This window comes from Scyliorhinus torazame, chromosome 21 (assembly GCF_047496885.1).
Source record: "Scyliorhinus torazame isolate Kashiwa2021f chromosome 21, sScyTor2.1, whole genome shotgun sequence".
Lineage (NCBI taxonomy): Eukaryota > Metazoa > Chordata > Chondrichthyes > Carcharhiniformes > Scyliorhinidae > Scyliorhinus > Scyliorhinus torazame.
The window spans coordinates 48,858,907-48,878,561 of NC_092727.1; the positions used below are offsets into that span (position 1 = coordinate 48,858,907).

The 19,655-nt window shown below is 49.1% G+C and overlaps 1 protein-coding gene across 4 annotated transcripts in view; it reads right to left on the reverse strand.

Annotated features, from left to right (window-relative positions):
* cdon (cell adhesion associated, oncogene regulated) overlaps positions 1-19,655 on the reverse strand; it is a 287,217-nt gene that overhangs the window by 235,769 nt on the left and 31,793 nt on the right. The window contains exon 2 of one of the 4 annotated variants that reach the window (XM_072486779.1): positions 9,166-9,304. The exons of 1 other annotated variant lie outside the window; for it this stretch is intronic. The gene's annotated coding sequence lies outside the window, so the exon portion shown is untranslated. Of the gene's footprint in view, positions 1-9,165; positions 9,342-19,655 lie in introns of those variants that run through there. 2 more of the 4 variants (XM_072486777.1, XM_072486778.1) reach the window with 2 other exon arrangements.

The window sequence follows — 19,655 nt, forward strand, 5'->3', positions numbered from 1 at the left end:
AGGGAACTGTGCAATGGAGGATATGGAGGACAGTGCAATGGAGGATGTAGGGGACTGTGCAATGGAGGATATGGAGGACAGTGCAATGGGGGATGTAGGGGACTGTGCAATGGGTGATATAGAGGGCAGTGCAATGGGGGATATGGAGGACAGTGCAATGGGGGATGTAGGGGACAGTGCAGTGGGGGATATTGGGGTCTGTGCCATGGTGGATATTGGGGTCTGTGCCATGGTGGATATTGGGGTCTGTGCCATGGTGGATATAGGGGTCTGTGCCATGGTGGATATAGGGGTCTGTGCCATGGTGGATATAGGGGTCTGTGCCATGGTGGATATTGGGGTCTGTGCCATGGTGGATATTGGGGTCTGTGCCATGGTGGATATTGGGGTCTGTGCCATGGTGGATATTGGGGTCTGTGCCATGGTGGATATTGGGGTCTGTGCCATGGTGGATATTGGGGTCTGTGCCATGGTGGATATTGGGGATTGTACAATGGGGAATAATGTGGAAAGTGCAATGGGAGAGATTGCAGACAATGGGGGGGACCATGCAATGGGGGATATTAGAGACAGTGTATCGGGATTTTGGGGACAGTGCAATGGGGGTATTGGGGGATGTGCAATGGGAGGGATTAGAAACAATGGGGGACAGTGCAAATGGGGTATATTAGAGGCAGTGTATCCAGATATTGGGGTCAGTTAAAGGGGATATTGCGGACAGTGAAATAGGGGACATTGGGGATAGTGCAATTGGGGATATTGCACGGGCAGCACGGTAGCATAGCGGTTAGCACAATGGCATCACAGCGCCAGGGTCCACGGTTCGATTCCCGGCTTGGGTCATTGTCTGTGCGGAGTCTGCACGTTCTCCCAGTGTGTGCATGGGTTTCCTCCGGGTGCTCCGGTTTCCTCCCGCAGTTCAAAGATGAGCAGGGGTAGGTGGATTGGCTATGCTAAATTGCCCTTAGTGGGGGACATTGGGGATGGTGCAATGGGGGGATATTGGGGGCAGTGCAATGGCGAATGTTGGGGACTGTTCAATGGGGGATATTGGGGACAATGCAATGGGGGATATTGGGGACAATGCAATGGGGGATATTGGGGATTGAACAATGGGAGATATTGGAGACAATAGGGGACAGTGGAGACTGTGTTTGGGATATTAGGGTCAGTCAAAGGGGGATATCGGGGACAGTGCAATGGGGGATATGGTGGATGGTGCAATGGGGGATATTGGGGATAGTGCAATGGGGTATATTGAGCACCGGGCAATAAGAAATATTAGGGACTGTGCAATTGGGGATATTGGGGACATTAAATGGGGGATTTGGGGACAGTGCAGTGGGGGATATTGGGTAATTTGCAATGTGGTATTGGGGGCTGTGCAATTGGGGGGATATTGGGGGCAGTGCAATGGGGAAAGGTGGGGACTGTTCAATGGGGGATATTGGGGACTGTACAATGGGGGATATTGGAGACAATGGGGGACAAAGGAGACTGTGTTCGGGATATTGGGGTCAGTCAAAGGGGGATATGGTGGATGGTGCAATGGGGGATATTGAGCACTGGGCAATAGGGAATATCAAGGACTGGGGCAATGGGGGTATTGGGGACTGTGCAATGGGGACATTGGGGACTGTGCAATGGGGACAATGTGGATGGTGCAATGGGGGATAAAAACACTTGGCAATCGGAAATATCGGGGACCATGCAATGGGAGATATTGCGGAAAGTAAATGTGGGATTTTGGGGATAGTGCAATGGGGGACAGTGTATTAGAGGCACTGTATCAGGATATTGGGGACAGTCAAAGGGGAAAATCGGGGACAGTGCTATGGGGGATATGGTGGATGGTGCAATGGGGCTTATTGAGGACAGTGTAATGTGGGATATTAGGGACTGTGCACTGGGGAATATTGGGGACGGTGCATTGTGAGATATTGGAGACCGCGGGGACTGTGCAATGTAGGAGATTGGAGACAGTGTGTTGAGATATTGGGGACAGTCAATGGAGGATATTGGGGGTGGTGTAATGGGGATATTGGGGACTGTGCAGTGGGGATATTGGAGGTGGTGTAATGGAGGATATTAGGGACTGTGTTGCGGGAGATATTGGGGGCAATGCAATGCCGATATTGGGGACTGTGCAATGGGGTATATTGGGGACTGTGCAATGGGGGTACTGGGGTCTGTGCAATGGGGAATATGGGGAAAGTGCAATGGGCGAGATTGGTGACAATGGGGGACAATAAAGGCAGTGCATCGGGATATCGGGGTCAGTCAAAGGGGAATATCGAGGACTGTGCAATGGGGTTATGATGGGATGGTGCAATGGGGGATATAGGGGACAGTGCAATTGGGGATATTGAGGACAGTGAATGGGGGATACGGGGACTATGCAATGGAATTATATGGGAAAGTGCAATGGAAGAGATTGGTAACAATGGGGGACATTAGAGGCAGTGCATCGGGATATTGGGGTCAGTCAAAGAGAAACATTGGGGACAGTGCAATGGGGGATATTAAGGACAGTTAATGGGGATATTGGGAACAGTAACGGGGGATAGGGGATATTGGGGACAGTCCAATGTGGGATATTGGGGACGGCACGATGGGGGATAGAGGATATTGCAGTGGTCAACATTGTATTTGGGGATATTAGGAACATCGGGTCCAGTGTAATAGGGACATTGGGGACAGTGTAATGGCGATTTTGCAATGGGGATATTGGGGACAGAGTAATGGCGATTTTGCAATGGGGATATTGAGGACAGTGTAGTGGGGGATTTTGGGAACAGTGTAATGGTTTGTATATTATTATATTATATTAATTCTGTATTGATATTTTTGTGAAGCACTTCCAAAAAGTTCTTGAGCTGGATTCTCCGTTTCTGAGACTAAGTGTTGACCCATGGTGGGCAGCGCACAAGTGGATAGCACTGTGGCTTCATAGCGCCAGGATCCCAGGTTCGGTTCCCCGCTGGGTCACTATCTGTGCGGAGTAAGCACGTTCTCCCAGTGTCTGCGTGGGTTTCCTCCGGGTGCTCCGGTTTCCTCCCACAGTCCAAAGACGTGCAAGTTAGGTGGATTGGCCATGATCAATTGCCCTTAGTGACCAAAAAAGGTAAGGAAGGGTTATTGGGTTACGGGGATAGGGTGGAAGTGAGGGTTTAAGGGAGTTGGTGCAGACTCGATGGGCCGAATGGCCTCCTTCTGCACTGTATGTTCTATGTCCATACAGCTGATGGGTCGTCTGGGGCCAGAGGGCATCCAGGGGGATGCCCAGGAGGGACATCTATACGACCCGTGGCACTAGGTTCAAAGTGGACTGTTAGCGGTGTGCGCAGCTGCATGGCTGCCTTGCCAACTGCGGCAATGGAACTTTATGCCTGTCCACCCCGACCCCACAGCCCCCCTCCTGGCCACCCCGCCCCCCCCCCCCCCCCTCCCCCCTCCCCCCTCCCCCCCCCCCCCCCCTCCCCCCCTCCCCCCCCCCCCTCCCCCCACCAGCCCAGGCAGAAGTCCCCCTGCCAGCGGCACAACTGTCAGCAAACTATGGTGGTTGGACACTTTCCGTACCCCTTCTCTCCCTCCGCTGCCGCCACGCAGGTTTCACGATTTGTAAAAGCACATGTGAACCACGCCATCGGAAACTTGGCCTATCGGAGGCAGAGAATCGCGGAGAGTACCGGGTTGGGCCCGCTAATGATGCAAACGGTGCTTACTGTACTTGCAGAGTAAAATACGCCATTTTCGAGATGACGCTGAATCGTGATTTGACATCAAATTGGCGCCTCTGGCGATTTTGGCATCGGAACCGATTCTCCGCCGAATCGCCTTTCCCGATTTTGGCTTCGGCCAACATAGAATCCCGCCCCTGGTCTGTTATTTTTTTTTTTTTTAAATAAATAAAGAGTACCCAATTCCATTTTTCCAGTTAAGAGGCAATTTAGCGCAGCCAATCCACCTACCCTGCACATCTTTGGGTTGTGGGAGCGAAACCCACACAAACACGGGGAGAATTTGGAAACTCCACACGGACAGTGACCCAGAGCCAGGATTGAACCGGAGACCTCGGCACTGTGAGGCAGCAATGCTAACCACTGCGCCACCTTGCTGCCCTCATATTTTAATGGTGCTTTTCATCTATTCGGTCGATTGCTCTGGCTAGATCACAGATATCAACAGGCCAATCTCCAATCCTTTTTTACATGTCAGTGTAGGAGTTGCAATAACTGTAACTCTCAGGAGTCTTTGCAGTTGAGGTAAGGAAGGTTGCTGACTTTTCCAGTTTTGCTGGTGGGTGTGAATCTCACTGAGTTTACCCTGTAGTGGCTGAGGCTTTGGGGAGGGGGCGGGGTGCTTGCGGTTGGGTTTCAACTATTCAACCACAGTCACGCACTCTGTGGGAAGAAGGGGATATGCGATGAGAAAGGAATCCTTGATGTTTTGGTGCTACATGTTCAAGAAAGAAAGATTTCCATTTCTACAACCTCAGGATGCTTAATAGCTCTTTACAACCAATTAAGTATTTTTAGAAGTGGTATAATATTGGAAACGGGGCAGCTGATTTGAGTACAAGAAGCTCCCACAGACAGCAAATAATAAATTACCAGATCATCTGTTTTAGTGATCTTGGTTGAGGAATAAATATTGATCAGGATATTGGGGGAATAATTGTCTTCAAATTTCTCTATGGGATTTCTTACATTGACCCAAGAGCATTTAACATCACATTTAACAGCCTGAGAATCTGGAACTCACTGCCTGAAAGGGTGGTAAAGGCGGGAATCCTCACAACATTTAAGAAGCAGTTAGATGAACCCCTGAAACGCCATAGATACAAGTCTACAGACCAAGTGCTGGAAAATGTGATTCAAATAGATAGGAATTCAATGGCCAGCAAGGACACAGTGGACACATCTGCTGTAAAATTCTATGACTATCACCTCAAGCAGCGCAGCGCTCCCTCAGAACTGCGCTGGAGAATAAGCCTCGGTGTTGTGCTCACGTCTCTGCACTTGGACTTGAATCCACAACTTTCTATCCCAGAAGAGAATTGTCCACTGAGTCATGATTGACACTATATCACATATGTGACATATCAGTGGTTTCTGAATCAGACACCTGACTCTGGGGTGGGGTCGGGGGGTGGATGGAACTATCATTGATTGTCATCAAAACCCATCTGGTTCACTAATGCCTTTTAGGAAAGAAAAATCTGCCGCCCTTACCTGGTCTGGCCTATGTGTGACTCCAGATCCACAGCAATGTTGTCGTCTCTCAATTGCCCTCTGTAATGTTTCAGCAAGCCATCCAGTTCAAGGGGCAATTAGGGAGGGGCAACAAATGTGATGCCCACATCCCACAAAAAAAACCCAGTCATACTAAAACAGGCATTAAGCTGGTTGTTCAAAATTGGTGTCACCCTTTTTGAAACCCTGCTTTAGTGAAAATGGAAACATTTTTCAAGAATCTGTTTTCAGACATTCCTTATTCGGTTACTGAGCTTTTTCTTCAGAATTTCCCTTGCTGTAACTTTTTCTCGTTGCGGATAATTTTCTCCATTCCGGTGTTGTCAACAATTCCATTGGCACCAAATCCCTCGTGACCTCACCCGAGAGTTCAGCTGAATGGAAACCTAGACAGTGAATGTTATTTTGCAATTCAGCTGCATGGGGCATCATATCGGAAACTGATCCTGTCTTCAGGAGACACCAAAACCTTTATACCTTTCATTAGTGACTACTGGATGGTGATCGAGTCTGGGAATCCTGATTTTGTTTTCCATTTCATATGGGTGGCACAGCAGTTAGCCCTGCTGCCTCACAGCGCCAGGTGCCCGGGTTCGATTCCAATCTCGGGTGACTGTTGGTGTGGAGTTTTCACATTCTCCCCGTGTTTGTGTGGATTTCCTTTGGATGCTCCGGTTCCCCCCCACAGTCCAAAGATGTGCAGGTTAAGTGGATTGGCCATGTTAAATTGCTTCTAAGTGTCCAATGGTTAGGTGGTGTTAAGGGGATAGGGCTGGGGATTGGGCCTGGGTGGGGTGCACTTTCCATAAGATATATGGACAGCATTCGGCCCATCGTCCCTTTCAGAGGGTTGGTGCAGCCTTGATGGGCCAAAAGGCCTCCTACACTGTAGGGATTCCATTCTATCTCAGTTGAAGCCCATTGAATAACCTTGTAGCACTCTGACCTTCATCGGCATTCTCTTCCATGATTATTGTTGCCAGGATGAGGGGCAGCACGGTGGCGCAGTGGTTAGCAATGCTGCCCCATGGTGCTGAGGTCCCAGGTTTGATCCCGGCTCTGGGTCACTGTCCGTGTGGAGTTTGCACATTCTTCCTGTGTTTGTGTGGGTTTAGCCCCCATAACCCAAAGATGTGCAGGGTAGGTATGATTGGCCACGCTAAATTGCCCCTTAATTGGAAAAAAGAATTGGGTACTCTAAATTCATTTTTAAAACGTTGCCAGGATAGAAGGATGGGGGAAAATGAAAGTCCTACTCAGGATGTCCAGACAATGACCTCTCCCTGTAGAATTCATGTTTGGATGTCAATGGAGGGCCTGTGATGCCCCCTAAAGTTCATCAACATGGCACAAACCACAGTTTAGGTTAAATACGAGTCACTTCTCGGAGGCTTCCCTGAACACGAGTTAGAACTTTCTGGAAGGACAAACTGAGACAACGGAAACCTAGCAATAAATTAGTTTCAGAAAGGGGAAAGCATGTATTTCAAAAGGCACCAAGGTGTCCTTTGGTATCTCAGGTGTGTAAGGGGCCAGAGTGAAAGGAATGGAGAGTTTTTGAGGGGGTTGGGGACAGCTGGGATAGTGGCTGTTGGGCTGCAGGAAATTATACAGGTTGGGAGGGGAGATGTGATTAAAAGATTTACCCATGAGGATGTTGGAGGCTGTAGATTATGGAGCATTGAAGACCAAGAATCATAAGAAATAAGAGCAGGAATAAGCCATTCAGCCCATCAAGCCTAATCTACCACTCAATATGATCATGGCTGACCTGATCGTGGGTTTAACTCCACTTTCCTCCCTGTCCCCCTGAACTTCCTTGTCAATCAAAAATCTGTGACTCAACCTTGAATATATTCAATGTCCCAGCCTCCACTGCTCTCTGCGGACGAGAATTCCGACTGTTAATGACTCTCCAAGAGAAGATGTGAAGTTGGGGAGGACAGTTGAGGAGGCAAGGGCATGGATAAGGGTTTCAGCAAATTAATTGAGCCAGATGCAGCCACAGGCAATGTTAAGGAGGTGAAAATAGATGATTGTTGTAATGGAGAGGTGAAATTAGCAGAAACTCAGTGCAGGGTAAAACTGTGAACAATCCAGTTCAACCCTAGAGCCAGAGAAGGCGATGAAAATTTTAGTCGGAATACGAAGTGTATAGTCGACAGCAACATTTTCGACCAAGAACTTAAGAGAAAAGCCTCATCTCCACACAGCCACAAGCTTCTGTCCAGAATCCAATTGAACTCTGCCCACTTTCTGTGGGTTAGACCATGCAACTCCACCCAGGCCGGAGGTTAGCTGTTGACTGTCACTGTACGAATTTTGGATATGTTCCAATCAGTGCCCTGTGCTGACTCACTCTCACATCCAACAGATTTGTTCCAGCTTGCTCCTGAGATGCACGTAATGTAACAATGAAATTTTAATTAACATTCTCATGACCATTTTGTTCACTTCAAATAGGCTGTTACACAACTTAGAGGAAAGAGACATTTCAACAATTTGCCCCTGTCCTTAGAGACTTCCTAACATCCTCCCCAATCTCGTTCACACTCCGTCTAACCTCCCTTACACATCTCTTCCTTCTCACTCATCTTCTAACCTCTCTCGTAACCCTCATCTCCCCCCTCGCCTCACTGCCATTTTCTCCCCTCGCCTCACTGCCATTTTCTCCCCTCGCCTCACTGCCATTTTCTCCCCTCGCCTCACTGCCATTTTCTCCCCTCGCCTCACTGCCATTTTCTCCCCTCGCCTCACTGCCATTTTCTCCCCTCGCCTCACTGCCATTTTCTCCCCTCGCCTCACTGCCATTTTCTCCCCTCGCCTCACTGCCATTTTCTCCCCTCGCCTCACTGCCATTTTCTCCCCTCGCCTCACTGCCATTTTCTCCCCTCGCCTCACTGCCATTTTCTCCCCTCGCCTCACTGCCATTTTCTCCCCTCGCCTCACTGCCATTTTCTCCCCTCGCCTCACTGCCATTTTCTCCCCTCGCCTCACTGCCATTTTCTCCCCTCGCCTCACTGGCATTCTCCCCTCGCCTCACTGGCATTCCCCCCTACATCTCGCATTCCCCCCTCACATTCTCCTCTCACCTCACTCACATTCTCCTCTCACCTCACTCACATTCCCTTTAACCAGAATCACAGCCCTTCTAATATGACTCAACCCCTCTTTTCTTGCTCACACTCCCGTCAAGTTCCATCAGGCAGAGTGCAAGGCTGAGGAACATTGTTTAATTCTTCAGAATTGTTTCTTTAATTAATGATACAGTTCCCACAGAAGAAAGTACAAACTACAACTTCCTGATTGTAAGGAGATGAAGTGACGGGACTTGGGGAGTACAGCCTGTGCAGACCCTGGCGCCTTGTTCAACAGTTTAACGGAGTTGCCTGTCAGCAGTGACTCCCCCTTCAAACTCTCTCTGAACCCCTCCTGCTGCTATGATGGTTTGTCCTTTTCCACTGCTGCATAGTACAGAAATTGGTCCATTAAGGGCAAATTGTTCTTCAGAGGAAATTGCTGCTAAATGACTTTTTCTGTAACTGAAGCAACCCGTGTTATTTTTGGATCCTATATAATTGCTGACAATGTCACCCGACTAAAACTCTCACACAGCAATAAGGAGCGACTGATCAAAAACAGCAGTTCCTCCTCTGTGGACACAGCCAACTGTCCCCTCTATCCAACCATTCCCTTTATCCATTCATTGCCCTTCAGTGCTGGTAAAGGCAAAGGGACTGAACAAGCCACCTGAACAATACTTTTTAAACAAACACTCATTAACAGGCGTGCACTGTTGTTAACCCGAGGCTTAAAAGCATATCTACAGATTCAAACGTCAATGTTTAGTCTTGAAGAAAAGCACTGGGGTTAATCTGCTAATAAAACGTTAAATAATAGGGAGACTTACCCAGTTGGTCAGGGAAGCAGCCTCTAACTGCCTTCAAATGCCACTTGCCCAGAACTTGAAGTTGTAGATCCCGCCTCTTCTGAGTTTGACGTGACACTCCGATAGCCCACGATTCATAGACCTTTTCCCCCTAATCCAGCTGCCGGCAGGAGGGACACTGTTAAATACAGCATTTACCGCTTTAATGAAGACCATCACAGTGAGGAAGTTAAAACGCTCACTGGCTTTTCACTTGCCTGCATGCAAACGGTGGCTCTGCAATAATTTATAGCCATCACAGAGTAAGGGGTGAAAAACATTATTTCAGTCTACGCTGCTTTAAGAGAAAACAGATGTGGAAGCTGAACAAAGGCTACAGTCTTGCACTAAATTCATCATTAGCCACTTTAAATGCCGCTGAACCCGGCTAAAGTTCACCCGTGGTCAGAATCTACGGTTTCAGTATCTGAAAATCTACCTGAGGAACCAGCAACATTATTCAAAGCTGACAAGGTTGCGTCTGATATCATATGGACATGCAGCCCAGTGAGTTAATACACATTCCACAACCAGCAACCGTCCTCTCTTTCACTCACTCACTCTCTCTCTCACTTATGCTATTTCCCCTTTTGTTCTCTTCATTCTTTTTTCTCTTATTCCATTCTCTTCCCTTACCTGTCTCTCAAATGCTTTTTCACTCGCACTTTCACTTTGTCTTTTCATTCCTTCTCCCTCTTAATTTGTTTGTTTTTCACATTGTAAGTTCTCTCTCCCTCATTATCACTTTCCACCTCTCATTCCTTCTCATTCTGTTTCCCCCCTCTCATTCATCCTTGCTTTCCTCATCCAGCTCTCCTTTCTACTATCATTATCATTCCTTTTCTCCCCATTCTTCTCCTTCCCTTCAATCATTTTTCTGTCCCATCCACTTTCCCTCCTTGCCACTTCCATTAATTCTCTCATTTGCGTTCCTCACATTACCACCCTCCAGCCTGCAGGTACCTCTTCCAATGCTCCCTTACTTAGGGTGATACCCTACCCCACCATGCATGACTAGTCCATCATTGCCTGGGCTGCTGTTCCACATTTTCCTCCGACTGCGCAGCCCTCAAATGATTAGACAAATCCATCAGTAAAAATAAGAAATAAGTAAAGAGAAGCATGTCCTTGGGGGAAAAAAGCAGCAGGTTAAAGAACCGAGTTATGATTTAGTAACCTGCAGTGGGACCAGTCTGCTTGCCATAGCGTACTGAGGGGGTTTAACATCTAGGGCATGTTGTTAACTACATATCTCAGTGAGCAGTTGGTGCTGTAGCCAAACTCCTCCACTCAGGCTGCACTCAGCTAACAATATGTTCAGTTCCAACTTGTCTAGAATCTTTGATGATGCACCAGACCTATGTGTGTGTTGGAAGGATAGAGTGAGTGAGAGGGAGAGACATAAGGAGATGAGGGAAGGAGTGTGAGTGAGAGAGGGGAGGGAAAAACAGAGAAATGGAAAATGCAGAGAGAAAGTAATGTCTGTGTGAGAGAGGGAAACAGAAAAGGAGAAAAGAAAGAGGGGGAACATAATAGAAACAGGGAGGGGAGGGGGGAGAGAGCAACAATTAAGGGGCGAGATACACAAAAAAACAGAGTGAAAGAAAACGGAGGGAGAAGACAGAAAAAGGGAAAGCAAAGATAGAAAGAGGGAGGAAAACAGAGAGAATAAAAGCAGAAGAGATATGGGGGAGAGAAAGAGGCAAAATGGAGAAGTGGGGAGAGAAATAGAACCAGAGGGTAGAAGCAAAGAGACTGGTTGATTGAGAGTAACAGCAGGAAAACAACTAGAACAGAATACTATAGGGGGGGAAAGAGAGGCAGATTGTGTGTACGGCAAACATTGAAAGGGGCATAAAAAGGAGGGAAGCAGAAAGGGAAAGAGAGAGCGAGAGACATTAATGTTAGTGCTCTCCGCTACTTACAAGCTCCACTTATATTATCCCAGTCGCCCTACACCCCGATTATGCGATATTGCCCATGCCAGGGGCCTATCCAGAGGTGCCCACCTTGATCATTAAGCCATCGGCTGCAGATAGTAAATGACAGGCCTCTGACTCCAGGATAGAGCCAGGTGTCTTTCAGCCTCAACATCAACACGTTGCTGTCAAAGTAAATCTTTGTTGTATTTTTTTTCAGTCAGGCTAATCTGTCCCCTGAGGAGATTTAAAGGTGGATTATCAAAGTTTCTTCCGAGCTGAGTACCTGAGCACATTCCATAGGACTCTCCCCGTACACAGCAAACCACTCAACCTCTTCGGGGAAGTTCCTCAAATCACCTGGGAGAGCTACAGGGGGCAATTTTGCCTCCCCAATCCCGACTGACTGAAACCAGGTGGTGGGGGTCAATTTTAACTGAAGGGAGTGGGGGGAAGTGACACCAGCATAAGTAAATCTACCCTCAATGGTGCTTTAGTTACACAGATAAATAAGCATGTAACTCAAACCCCACAGTTATATGAATCCACTTCTACACCCATTATATAACTCTCACACAGACATTACTTTCTCTCTGCATTTTCCATTTCTCTGTTTTTCCCTCCCCTCTCTCACTCACACTCCTTATGTCTCTCCCTCTCACTCACTCTGTCCTTCCAACACACACATAGGTCTGATGTGGAGAGGATGTTTCCTTTTGTGCGAGAATCTAGGGCCGCTCATTTAAAATAGAGATGAGGCACAATCTTTTCACTCAGAGGGTCGTGAATCTTTGGAACTCTCTTCCTGAAAAGGCAGTGGAAACAGAGTCTTTGAATATTTTTAAGGCAGAGGTGGATATATTCTTGGTAAGCAAGGGGCTGATAAGTTATTGGGGGTTGGTGGGATGCAGGTATGAGGTACTGTCAGATCAGTCATGATCTTATTAAATGGCAGAGCAGGCTAGAGGGGCTGAATGGCCCACTTCAGCTCCTTGTTCGTATTCTGTATATAATATTTGCACACTATAATGTATACAATTATGGATGCAATATATACAATAGAGACAATAGGGCCAATTTTATGAAAGTGTGCTTGTCGGCTCAGTGTGTGCGATGGGAAACTTTAGAGCTTCTCACTAGTTGCATTCATAATATACAAAAAATACATACGATACTATATTTACAAAGAACTAATGGGAGCAGAGGATACACAGACTGATGACCTGAAGCTTAAGTGGGAGGAGGAGCTCGGGCGGGAGATGGAGGACGGTATTTGGGCAGAAGCTCTGGGCAGAGTAAACATGACCGCAACGTGTGCCAGGCTCGGTCTGATCCAGCTTAAGGTCGTGCACCGGGCCCACATGATGGTGGCCCGGATGAGTAAATTTTTCGGGCTGGAGGACAAGTGTACCAGATGAGCCGGTGGGCCGGCTAATCATGTGTACATGTTCTGGTCGTGCTGTAGACTCAGGGGGTACTGGCAGGGATTCGCGGACATCAGGTCCTGGGTTTTGAAAACTGTGGTGGTAATGAATCCTGAGGTGGCAATCTTTGGGGTGTCGGAGTACCCGGGAGTCCAGGAGGAGAAGGAGGCCGATGTCTTGGCCTTTGCTTCCCTGGTAGCCCGGCGACGAATACTGTTGGCATGGAGGGACTCAAGGCCCCCGAAGACCGAAGCATGGCTATCGGACATGGCGAGCTTTCTCGGTCTAGAAAAGGTTAAGTTCGCCTTGAGAGGTTCACTATCGGGGTTTGCCCGGAGGTGGCAGCCATTCATTGACTTCTTCGCGGAGAATTAATCGTCAGCAGGGTGGGGGGGGGCAGGGTAGTGTAGAGTAGGGGGTGGTTTAGGCAGGTCCTTGCGCGAATGGAGTCATGGTTTGCACTTTGTGTTACTTGCTTTTCCTTTTGTACGGTACTATTCAATGTCATTGTTTTGTATGCCAAAAATACCTCAATAAAATTGTTTATTAAAAAAAAATACATACGATACGGATAACATTTCTATATTTACTATATAGAAAACTTGAATAAAATATAGTCAGAATGTACCAATTTCATGCTATTGGTATGTTGCAGGTGTGTGTGCAGTGTGTGATTTAACTTGCTAGAAATGTTACATGCCCAAATATCTGCTGCCTGATCCTTGTGGGAGATGGTTCCCTGCAAGTGTGTGAACTTGGATGATTGGTCTCAATGTGTACTGTACATAGCAGGGTTGGGGAGAGTGGGATAGGAGTTTAATTTAATAAGGGCTTCTGCCCCGATTTAAAGCCCTTGGGGTAGATTTTGACTGCGTGTAATAGCATAAAATAAGTATTTGTGAATAGGCAGCCTATTTACATCACGATTGTAACCACTCAAAATAAAAGTGTGGAGGGGGGGACAATGCCAATTCACCATTTCCCATTCTACACAGTTGCACAATAAGCAACTACCATCGCATGCATTTTGTCCTTCAATTTATATTCCCATTGCAGAATGCTACAGCACCTCCACTGATGGGAGGGTGTAATTACAAAGTGGCATTTGCATTACCAACTCCCATTGTGAATGTGTACATATTCACAAAGGAAAAGTAGGCAGAATGTGTGCCCCATAAGATATTATGGATAGACTATTTAGGAGAACTTTGGTGCATTACTGGAAAGAAATGGAACAGGGGCAGTTGCCCCATGAATTTGATCCTCCTGGTCCCTGGGGGATGAAAAGATTTTGTAGAGCTGGGCTGCTGGCAAACATTCCACAAATTTCCAACAACCAAATTCACACACTAACACCCTGGTATGGCAAGTGATGGGTGTCACGATGATATAACTTGTGCATGAGTGGTAGTCATCTCTAATTTCATCAGCTGATCAAACCAGTTTGAACTGGTCAAAAATGACTTCTATAAAACAAGCAAAGACATTGACTTAAGATGGCTGACACAAGTCACCTGACATCTGGTCTTCCAGTTGACCGGTTTTCTGCAAAGTTCCAATATGAAATATAATTAAGACAAGACTAGACACCATCATAGAATTTCACACCTGCTGATGTCAAGATCTATTTGCAGCTGTACTGGGCCTCACGTTTGTACTTCTATAAGGCTACCTCTCAGGCAGAGATAAGAAGTCTGCCAGGATACCAACGAAATGGAAAGTTGTTTTTCTTATCTTCGCAAGATGGATAATGAATCAGTCAAAACTAAGGACTGGGTCATTACAGGCCACGGGGCAATAGACAGAGTTGGTTCAGACAGCAGCTTAGCAAATACCTTCTGAAATCATTATAGAGAGAGGTCATGGGCGAAATTCTCCGGAAACGGCGCGATGTCTGCCGAGTGGCGCCCAAAATGGCACAAATCAGACGGGCATCGCGCCGCCCCAAAGGTGCGGAATGCTCCGCATCTTTGGGGGCCGAGCCCCAACCTTGAGGGGCTAGGCCCGCGCCGGACGAACTCCCGCCCCGCCAGCTGGCGGAAAAGGCCTTTGGTGCCCCGCCAGCTTCCCACGCATGCGCAGTGGAGGGAGTCTCTTCTGCCTCCGGGGGACCGTGGCGGAGGCGGAAGGGAAAGAGTGCCCCCACGGCACAGGCCCGCCCGCGGATCGGTGGGCACCGATCGCGGGCCAGGCCACCGTGGGGGCACCCCCCGGGGCCAGATCGCCCCGCGCCCCCCCCCCCCCCCCAGGACCCCAGAGCCCGCCCGCGCCGCCTTGTCCCGCCGGTAAGGTAGGTGGTTTAATTTACGCCGGCAGGACAGGCATTTTAGCGGCGGGACTCCGGCCCATCTGGGCCGGAGAATTGAGCGGGGGGCCCGCCAACAGGCGTGGCGCGATTCCCACCCCCGCCGAATATCCGGTGCCGGAGACTTCGGCAGCCGGCGGGGGCGGGATTCAAGCCAGCCCCCGGCGATGGGTCGGAGAATTTCGCCCCATATGACTATAACAACCATTTTTAATTAAAAAAAAAAAATTTAGAGTACCCAATTATTTTTTTTTCTAAGGGGCAATTTAACATGGCCAATCCACCTAACCTGCACATCTTTGGTTTGTGGGGGTGAAACCCACGCAGACATGGGGAGAATGTGCAAATTCCACATGGACAATGACCCAGGGCCGGGATTCGAATCCGAGACCTCAGCGCCGCACCTATTGAAATTTATTTTAATACAGCATGTAAATTGTTAAACAGTAGAATTCATCGAATTGCTACAGTGCAGAAGGAGGACATTTGGCCCATCAAATTTGCATTGACCCTCTGAAAGAGCACCTAGGCTCACTTCCCCACCCGACCCCCATAATCCCATCTAACCTGTACATCATTCAACACGAAGGATCAATTTAGCATGGCCAATCCAGCTAACCTGCACATCTTTGGAGACTGGGAGGAAACCAAAGTACCAGAAGGAAACAACGCAGGCACGGGGAGAAAATGCTCACGGGCGGAATTGAACCCATGTTCCAGGTGCTGTGAAGCAACAGTGCTAACCACTGTACCACCATGCCGCCCTGGGGTGCAGTACTAGGAAAAATGTGCCAAAGGAGCAATAATACTCTCACTCTCCCATTTTCTCCTAAGTTAATACCATGTCATTGTTAGAGTTTAAAAAGCCAGCAGAGATAGTGAAATTCCACCAAAGGGAACCTCAGGTGCAAAAAACCATCGACTTCTGGAACAGACGGATTAAGTTTTAAAAAGAAAATGGACTCCAGTAATTACAGTTTTACATGCTTCAACTCCTGGCATTGCAAGTCCACTGTGTGGAAAAATCTGCCGCAGCCAAGGACTCATAAACAATGAACTCTCAATTTTCTGATCTCAATGTGACCAAAAAGTAACTTTCTATTGTGCAGCTTGTAATTCTGCACATGTGTGTGTGTGTGTGTGTGTGTGGGGCAAGGGTCCGGGATTGGCGATTTTGAATATTTAAAAATATTTACCTGTTTTTGTAAGGGCCCCGAAGAATCCAGCACGAGTTTTAAGGATACAAATTAATAACGTTTATTTACTATAACAATATATACATAACAGTAGCAGTAACTTCCCTTGCTACCTTCTCCTTCCTCCTGGTTCCTGGACTGGCCAGCTTATTTATAGTAGGAGTTTCTCCGCCCCCCTCATTGGGGAAGTTCATACTCCCATAGGATTGTGGGATCATCATTAGTCCCCAGCCAATCGTCAGTAGGCAGGTTATAACATCCCTCCCCCCCAAAGTCCAAGGAATCCACCGTAGGCCCTGGCGAAGGGAGGCGTCAAACAAGTTTGGCCGCAGGCCGGACGCCATTTGCACGCGGCGCTGGATCAGGCGGCGTATAACGAGACGGAGACCGGCGCTTCAGTGATGAACGGCGCGGTTGTACATCCACGGCCTGTGGACCCGAGGATTCCCCCTGTGTCTCCATCTCGGAGTCAGAGTCTGCTGCCTCCGTCATGTCAGCGTCTCTGTCTCCATTCGGTCCCGTCATGACCTGAGCAGGCTTTGAGTGAGGCACCAGTGGAAGATTTGGAGGACTACCTTCCCTTGTTTCTGGTCTTTGCCGCTGTTGAACTGAGCTCCGGGGCGGGGAATCTTTTGCGGGGATGATCTTCTGGACCGGACGTGGTCTACATGTTTTCGCTGGAGACGACCCTGGGCTTGCACTTGGTACGATATAGGGCCCGTTTGGCGAAAGATTACCCCAGGAACCCATTGGGCACCACCAGCAAAATTCCGCACGAACTGGGTCACCGGGCGCAAACTGCCGAATCGGACGATGCCGAGACAATCCCTGTCCCTGCCGTTCTTGTGTGCGGCGTACTTTTGCGCCAATTCGGGTGCGAAGTCTCCGGCCCATTAGGAGTTCTGCGGGAGCTACCCCAGTCACTGTATGGGGGGTGGTCCTGTACGTAAATAAAAAGCGAGCCAGTCTCGTGTCCATTGATCCGGAAGACTGCTTCTTTAGGCCTCTTTTGAATGTTTGCACTGCACGCTCTGCCAACCCATTTGAAGCCGGGTGGTAAGGGGCAGTGCGGATATGGCGGATGCCGTTCATCTTTGTAAACCTAGCAAACTCCTCACTCGTGAATGGAGTGCCATTATCCGTGACCAGCACCTCGGGGAGGCCATGCGTGCTAAATGATAAACGCATTTTTTCAATTGTTGCGCAGGACGTTGTCCCCTGCATCTTATGCACCTCCAGCCATTTGGACTGGGCGTCAATTAGTAGAAGGAACATGGATCCCTGAAAAGGGCCTGCGAAGTCTGCATGTAAGCGTGCCCAAGGCCGCCCTGGCCATTCCCAGTGATGTAGGGGCGCGGCCGGCGGAAGCTTCTGATGCTCCTGGCAAATGGAGCAGTTTTGGGCCACCTTCTCAATGTCGGTGTCGAGGCCTGGCCACCAGACATAACTCCGGGCCAACATTTTCATCTTGGTCACGCCCGGATGCCCATTGTGCAAGTCTGATAATATCAGCTCCTGGCCTTTTTCCGGGACAACCACACGCGTCCCCCACAAGAGGATGCCGTCTTCCACGCTGAACTCTGACAGCTTGGAGGAAAATGCCCGTAACTCGCCTGGGAGCTGTCTATGCTGCCCACCATACAGGACTATGTGCCGAACCTTTGACAGGACTGGCTCCGTCTGGGTCCACTCACGGATCTGTGATGCCGTGACAGGCAAGGTGTCCATAAAATTTAGGGTTGCGACCACCTCACCGGTCGTGGGGGTCGACATGGGGCCGGTCGATAAAGGCAATCGGCTCAGTGCGTCGGCATTTGCTATCTGCGTACCTGGTTTGTGCTCCAGAGAATACTCATATGCAGCAAGCAACAAAGCCCAGCGCTGGATCCGTGCAGAAGCAATGGGCGGTATCGGCTTATCCTCTCTGAAGAGTCCCAGCAGGGGCTTATGATCAGTCACGATAGTGAAATGGCGGCCGTACACATACTGGTGGAAGCGTTTCACCGCGAAAACCACTGCCAGGCCCTCCTTCTCGATCTGCGCGTACTTCTTCTCCGCTGCAGTCAATGTGCAGGAGGCGAAAGCTATCGGTCGCTCGGCCCCGTTCTCCATCTTGTGGGACAGGACAGCCCCAATACCATACGGGGATGCATCACATGTGACGAGCAAAGGCTTTCCCGGATCATAGTGGGTTAGTAACCCAGACGACGACAATTGTTGCTTTACCCGCCAGAAAGCGGTTTCTTGCGGCTGACCCCAAACCCAGGTGTGATTTTTCTTTAGCAGCAGGTGTAAGGGGGCCAGTGTAGTTGCCAGATTGGGGAGGAACTTCCCGTAATAGTTTACGAGACCGAGAAAAGAACGAAGATGCGAAGTGTCAGTCGGGGTGGGGGCATGTTGAATTGCACGCACCTTCTCTGCGACGGGGTGCAGACCCTCGCGGTCCACCCGATAACCTAGGTAGACTATTTCTTTTGCCTGAAATACGCACTTTGTGTGATGTAAACGGACTCCAGCCTCCGAAAGGCGTTTAAGGACAGCCTCCAGATTTTCCAAATGCTCTTGCTCCGACGTCCCTGTAATCAACACGTCATCTAGGTAGACAGCCACACGTGGTAAACCTCTCAAAATGCCCTCCATAACACGTTGAAAAATTGCGCAGGCAGAGGATACTCCAAAGGGCAACCGTGTATATTCATACAGGCCCTGGTGTGTGTTAATTGTTACATATGGTCGGGAGGCAGGGTCCAGCTCCAACTGCAGGTAGGCGTGACTCATATCTAATTTTGTGAATGAGAGTCCGCCTGCAAGTTTCGCGTAGAGATCCTCTATGCGAGGCATTGGGTATCGGTCGAGTCGGGAAACTGTATTCACTGTAAGTTTATAGTCGCCACACAAGCGAACTGTGGCATCTGGCTTCATTACTGGTACAATTGGTGCTGCCCAGTCAGCAAAACGGACAGGCCTGATAATACCCAAACTCTCCAAACGAGTGAGCTCCCCTTCTACCTTCTCGAGCAAAGCGTAAGGCACTGGGCGCGCCCGGAAATAGCGCGGTGTGGCTCCTGGTTCAACTTGGATACGGGCTACGACCCCTTTTATTTTCCCCAAACCAGGCTGGAATACCTCTGGGTATCGTCCTAGCACCTCAGTCAACCCTCCAGAAACTGTTTGGAGGATGTGCTGCCATTGCAACCGCAAATGGCGCAACCAGTCCCGACCCAACAGGCTAGGCCCATGGCCACGCACTACGATAAGTGGGAAACGCCCCTCCTGGCGTCCATAGACAACAGGGGTCATTGTAGTTCCTGCAATGTCCAGTGGTTCCCCAGTGTAGGTGGCCAACCTGGCCTGTAAGTCAGTTAGTGTAAGGGTCTGTATACCCTGCTTGATGCGGTCGAATGTCCTCTGGGCGATCACGGAGACCGCTGCGCCAGTATCCAACTCCATCTCCAGCGGGTGGCCATTGACCCGTACTGTCACCTTAATGGGGGCCACACGGGGAGCTGCCACACAATGCAGCTGCAGGCAGTCGTCCTCCGTCTCCACGTCCTCAGGAGTGGTCGCCGCAGGTTCATCCTCATGCAAGGTACGGCCTCTGGGCTGGTCCCAGTTACGGCCCCTGGGC